Source organism: Danio rerio, chromosome 5, assembly GCF_052040795.2.
Source record: "Danio rerio strain M-AB ecotype USA chromosome 5, GRCz13ab, whole genome shotgun sequence".
Lineage (NCBI taxonomy): Eukaryota > Metazoa > Chordata > Actinopteri > Cypriniformes > Danionidae > Danio > Danio rerio.
This window is the reverse complement of record NC_141025.1, coordinates 60,334,476-60,341,147: the sequence shown is the minus strand read 5'-3', so window position 1 is coordinate 60,341,147 and position 6,672 is coordinate 60,334,476. Positions and strand designations below refer to the sequence as shown.

Sequence of the window (6,672 nt, the reverse complement as noted above, 5' to 3'; positions counted from 1 at the left end):
CCCACTTTGTAGCCTTGCATCATCAGATGGTTTAGTCGAGCGGTTAGAGTACATGACTACCATGCGTGAAAAAAGGGTTCGAATCCAGACTGTCACAAGTGTGTTGAGATGCTTTAATACCAGTTGGTAATGCTTTGTTGTTGTATCGTTTTGTTTCAACATTGCTTTGACATACGAATAAACATTTGTAAATAAATTTGTATTTTGTTCATATAACAGGGTTGTTACTAGATCAGATACAGTTGTGGCCAGAAGTTAACAATAATTATTATTAATTAAATTTCCCATTGTATTTTATTAACGTCTATCCAAAACCTAAACCCATCACAGTACTGTAAAAATATGAATTATTGTTTTACAGTGTTACAAAAATGATGCTAAATTGATGGTGTATCCGCAGCTGTATCCTATCTAGGCTACACCATAAAACAGTAACATGATTAAAATACATAAAATCATGATTTTGGAGTATTTGTAATAGTCGAGATTCGAACCCAAAATAAATGCGAAATACAGTTCTAAAGTGCACACGCACGGTCCACTAGACCATACAAGTCGAAGACTTAATGAAGATCATGCCAGTAAAATGCAGATTCTCCGGGTCTTGAAACGCCTCTGAAATGATCGATGCTTTGAATCGCTTTTGTCACGTGACCAAGTGTTTCGAAACACTTTAGTCACGTGACCTGGGTGTTTCGGATCATGCTTCGGTACAGTGTTTCGAAACACTTGCGCTTCGGGATCTCGACACTGTGTCGAAACGTCAGTTTCACGTCAGCCATCCCTATAAGAACTACCCCAGTTTGCATAGCATCCCTTCGCAACAATAACAAACTTTCTTATTATTTTTTTCTTTTATTATCTATTTATTATCCTATATTTCTTTCCTTCGTTGAAGCAGATGTGTAATCTCTGTGTTTAATACCTCCAGCTTCGCCTCTTTAAAGTGCATTGCCCTTTTTCTCAATGTGACTTTTTATGGTGATTCGTGAATTCTGTGATCTACTGAAAATGCCTTCAGGTGTGTGCCATGCTTGCAAATAACCCGCGGTTATCTTCAGGAGGTTGATTTAACTAACTCTTATCATTTGTTTTGGAACCAACATACTCGCGGTAAGCAGGTTTTGGGTAAATCAACCGAGAGTTCATCCACAATGTGTACTGACGATGTGTTACTCTGTATACGCGCACCAGCATAACCCCTATAATCTCTCTGATAGTCATCAATCCTGCCTCGGATATCTTTAGCTCTCCACTCATGAATGGGTTTGCATCTAAATACACTAGCCAAACTTTGGTCAGGACAATGCTTGATAAACATACGTGTTACCTCTTCACTCATATCATTTCCTTGTCTGACAAGGCCATCATTCTCTAGATCAGCAGCCTTGTTGATCCGAATCCAATAGTCAACTGGATTCTCCCCAGCTCTGGGAACAGTAGCATAGAAGTCGGCAAGAGGTAAGGATGATGAAGTCTCACTAAAGTACTGTAGCAGAATATGATCAATCAGCTCAGGGTTCTGCTTTAGATCAATCATGCAATCACTGCACATACTGATCTGAACTATATCTTTCACTTTTCCAGCTAGTCTGTTAATGATTTCCTCTGCCTGTTCTGAAATGGGGCATTTCTGTTTCCTTATATAAGCCTTGGTCCTGTCAACCCACACTTTAATGATCAGATCGATCACCACGAAACATGTCATGTTTCAAACCGACATGTATCGAATTTGAGGAGCTACAGTCGGTACAGACTGTTCTTGTGTTGTCTGAAAACTAGCATGTTCTGTATAATTTTTCTGACCGTTATTGCTTGTATTTACTAAACCAGCAGACACCTGCTGACCTTCCGTCATTTTCTCTGTGTATACCACCCCCCAAAGCACCAACAAACCAACAACCCCTCCCTCTGGGAAAACTGTTAGTTTCCATAAACGTTCCATCCATATCGATCTCATAATCTTGTCTTTCAGCCATTATTTACTTAGTTTTTTTTTCTTACAATCAGAGAGAAAAACTAAATAAATGTATTTCAGGAAAATCAGAAAAGAGAGGAAAAAACATTATCAGTATGTGTGTATCAAAATCAATAATTTCACAAAAAAAATTATCAAAATGATATAACTACAATATTCACAATGACCTAATCATAGTAAATGTTTTCCAAAGTTCAGGCTCCAACTGTGCAATGTAATCGTAAGTCAATCATTTAGTGAGTGTGTTAACTGTCTTTGTCCAAAACACCAAAGATCCAAAGAAGCAGCCTAAGAAGTGATGAGCAGCAACCACGGCCGATTTGCATCAAGCTGATCAAAGTGATTCTCAAGGTCACGGCACCAGTGTAACGATTGTTGACCTCTGCGTTGTGTTGTACTGCAATCGTCACCAACTTAAAATAATAAATCCCTCCAAAAGTGATTATCAGCGTTTCTTTTTATCTGAAAAAAAAAAAATCAAATAACATCAAATGTATCGGCAATATACTGCAGGCAAAACAGTAGCAGCATCAGCCATTATCTGCTGAACTACTTTAACATTAACAAAACAAACTAACTTATAAAGAATCAATTATTACATACCTGAGAAACAAATCAAATAACTTAAGATCACATGTAACGGCAATATACTGCAGGCAAAACTGAAACAAACAAAAGATGTAAAATAAACAACACTGTCGCTTTAAGTGTGGTCTTGCGTCATTCTCTAATACAATGCTATGTTATCAACATGCGGTTTTTACTATGAGAAACACAAAGCTCAATAATGTTGCATTTCTTTATACATATTCGCTGTTTAAATCTATCAGAAGCATTATACATTTGTTGACAACTTAATCACTCTTTTATATCCAAAAATAATCATGTTATACACTTTAATCATTATATTTTCACTCCTGTATTCAGAGCACGCTTGCCAGTAGCAGCATCAGCCATCGTCTACTAAACTATGGTAGCTGTGCAAGGACATCTTAAAGAAAAATGCCTGGATTTTCTTAACCACTAGGGGGCACCAAAGCATCAATCATGCATACTCTTAATTTCATGTCAAATCTCTATTACCACTGTTACATATGCAATGTCAGATTGAAAGTACTCATCGCTTTGCAAATGGACAAAAATATATATTTTTAAATGTGCTAGTGCTCAAGGATTTTTCACAGACAAACATGTCTGTTTAGTGCCCTTTAGTGTGTTACCAAGAACTTGAAGATGAGGCTTCAGTTGAACAGAATAATGCAAATGATGCAGATTTTAATGCATTATTGGAGAGATGTTTTCCAATAACATAAGAGGATGGTTCTGTTAAAGAGAACAGTGCAAATGAAAGACATTGTGATGATTTACTGTCCTAGAGGAGCAGTATAGGGAAACTAACATCACACTTAGACATTCTATTGCACTGTGTACAAATGAGTTTAATGAAAAACACAATGCAGTTGATTCATTGTTAAAAATTGTTAAAAAATGAATAGACAATGGACATCTAGAGCTGCTAAAGACAGCAAAAACACTGCTTGCAACTTGCAAAACGGTAGAGTTTGAAATGAAATCAGGAATGCAATACATCTGGCTGCAAAGATCAGGTTCTAAAACATTTGAAAATGTATCCTTTACAAGATATTTCTGAATTACAATTTGTTGATTTTTCTATCAATGTTGATGGCTTGCCACTTTTTAAAAGTAGCAAGCAGACACTGTGGCCAGTATTGTGCCAACTGAATTTATTTCCTCTGTTGATTAGATTATTCCCACTGGCTTTGTGTTTTGGTTTGTCAAGGCAAAGTAATCTTAACTTTCTAAATTATGTTGTTGGGGACCTTTGGAGTATATTAGCGAATGGACTAGAGACAGACAGTGATTTGATTAAGATGAAGCTTCATTGTGTTTCATGTGATGCCCCAGCCAAGGCCCTTGTGAAGTCCATTAGGCTGTGTTCAGGCTAGTATTGATGTGACAAGTGTACCCAGAAAGGAGTGTGGGAATAAGGTTGTCATCTGGGCAAGTTAAGCAGGTCAGTTTAGAGCTTCAGAAACTTAAAACATGCATTACAAATGTGTTTGCAGGGAAACCTAGAGGCTCGGAATAGATTGACAGATGGAAGGCTACAGAATTGAAGTATTAGTACAATTAGAACAATTTTAGTATGCCCTCTATACATGAAAAATTTTGCTTAAAGGCATTATTTACGAACAGCTTTTTGAGCACTTTCTGGTTTCTAGTGTGGCATTATCAATTCTTGTTTGCCTAAGACTGGCAAAACAGTACAATCACAACACAGAGGAGCTGTTAGTGTACTTTGTTGCACAAGGAAGACATTTGTATGGGGACGAGTTTCTTGTTTACAATGTTCACAGTTTGGTACACCTTGCGTTGGATGCAAACCTTTATGGTAGTCTGGATGAGTGCAGTGCTTTCTCTTTTGAGAATTACTTGCATCAGTTAAAAAGACTGGTTTGTTCTGGGAGAAATCCTCTGTCACAGGGGAGCAAACAAACTGAAAAAGATTGTTAAAATAAAATAACGAACAATGTTTTTACTCTTAGTGACCTAGAGTGCTGTGAAGTTGTTGCAGTCTTTGATGAGACAGAGTATAGAGAAAAGATTTCGCTTTGTCGTGTATATGATCAACTTGAGCCATCTTTCATGCAGCCATCATGGATCACTCAAGGTTTATTGGAGTCTGCTAGATAGTCATACTCAGCTGAAAACAATATCTGAGAGATTTGGGCAGACAGGCATTTATGACTGATTCAGAGAGTGGTTTGAGGATTGTAGTTACCTTGCTTCAATCATTCTAAGATGTTTACATTATTTATATACTATTAGTAACACAGAAAATTAAACATAATAATAAATGAATCCACTGATTGATGAAATCTATTGTTTGATGAAGCTTTATCTGGCCATTTCCTTGCATGTGTGTACATAAGAGTGATAAAATTAATTACATTTTTCTTTTCACCTCTTTCCAACCCATTCTTATGCTGTAAGGATCCTAAACACTGCCAAGACCGAAAACCCTGCAGGATTTTGTTGTTTTGCATAATTAAGCTTGTGAGGTATCATCATCCACTTCCACTGTGACCAGAAAAACCTGAACACTTATTATATAAATAAATATATGTATGTTTGATTTAAAAGATCAAAGAAAACCTTTTGTTGTTTTAATGCGAATGTTAAAATTTTTGGCATAAACTAACCATTTAATTTTGGACTATGAGGTCACGTGGCTTATAACTCCCAGTTGTATTTGTTTAAACGTACCCAGATTTTCATAATTTTTAAAAGACTTTTTCATCAAAAATACTTTTTGCTCCTATTTTTTTGTTTTATAAAGAACACTTTCATATTCCATACAGTATATCCCAGTGGTACATGCATGTAAGTGTAAATTAATACGTGTCTTTAATTTTCTTGATGGAAAGATCACAATGTTACAACTTTATTTAACTTTTGTTTCAGAATACCGTTAAACTCTTCGCAATTTTCAACTTTGATAAAGACACAGTAGATGCTGTTCCAAGCAACTGGCTGGACACAACTGAACAGGTACCATATTTCCTTGTACATTTCCTTATGTTCCCAACTGTATGCAATATATAAATCAAATTTGTACAATCATCAAGCAGGTATAAGACTCGAAAATATCTTAATTGGCATAGATCAACTATCATAACGTTTTCCATTATAATTGGATGTGAGAGGTAACATTTTTCCAATACCTCCCAATAGATGGTTGATTTGGTTTTTTGCAAAATCATACTTCAAAATAAAATTTTGTGATTTAAGTGATTTAAGAATAATAATAAAAAAAAACTGATTTAAGCAGTGGTACGCCTGAAACCTTGAAATTCACTTATAGTGGTTACACAATACTTACCTATTGTTTACTGTAAAACAATATACTTTTTTTTTCTGTAGAGTGTTCTGCTACTGGCCACAGAAAAATGTCACTTCAAAGGTTAAAAGAAAATTTGAAGTCTCATTGTTAACATACACAGGTATTGTATTCTATACAACTAAGGCAACCAAACTCTAACTATTTCAAATAATTGCAATATTGTAAGTGGAGTTAAAGGGATAGTACGTCCAAGAATAAGAAATCAGTAATTTGTTTACAGTTGTTCCAATCCTGCGTGAGTTTTTTATATAAAATAATAGCAATTTTGATTTAATGTGATTAACCAAACAGTTGTTGACTTCCATTGTATGGAAAATTATCATTTTGAGATATGTGACAAAGCAGTATGGATTTCTTGCACACATGTTAAATATTGTCTCTTTACTCTCATAAAATCATATTTTGGAGCCATCTACAAGTAAGGAAGGTTGTCATTCCTGCTCGGTACCTTGACTCGGGTATTAAACACTGCCCCCAAAAAAGAGTGAGAGGGGCGATCCCCACTAAAGCTGTTGGGCGCTGTAGCCCTGGAAGAGGGGGGATCCAGGGTGCTCAGACATTAAATGCTGCCCCAAGAAAGAGTGTCCAATCCCCGCCAACGCTGTGGCCTCAAGGTGGGTCCCATCCAGGGTGCTCAGGCATTAAATGCTGCATCAAGAAAGAGTGTCCGATCCCCACCAAAGCTGTTGGGCGCTGTAGCCCTGTAAGAGGGGGGATCCAGGGTGCTCAGACATTAAACGCTTCCCCAAAAAAGTGTGATCTCCACTAG

At 36.5% G+C, this 6,672-nt stretch overlaps 1 long non-coding RNA gene and 1 pseudogene across 1 annotated transcript; one reads left to right on the top strand and one right to left on the bottom strand.

Annotated features, from left to right (window-relative positions):
- Window positions 1-892: 892 nt before the first annotated feature.
- Window positions 893-2,943, bottom strand: LOC141385615 (uncharacterized). The gene is made up of 2 exons (XR_015491843.1): window positions 2,582-2,943; window positions 893-2,440 (listed from the first exon to the last, which is right to left on the bottom strand). It is a non-coding gene; the product is annotated as an uncharacterized LOC141385615 (long non-coding RNA).
- Window positions 2,944-3,870: 927 nt separating this feature from the next.
- LOC147844407 (uncharacterized) lies at window positions 3,871-4,800 on the top strand (annotated as a pseudogene).
- The last annotated feature ends 1,872 nt before the right edge of the window (window positions 4,801-6,672 follow it).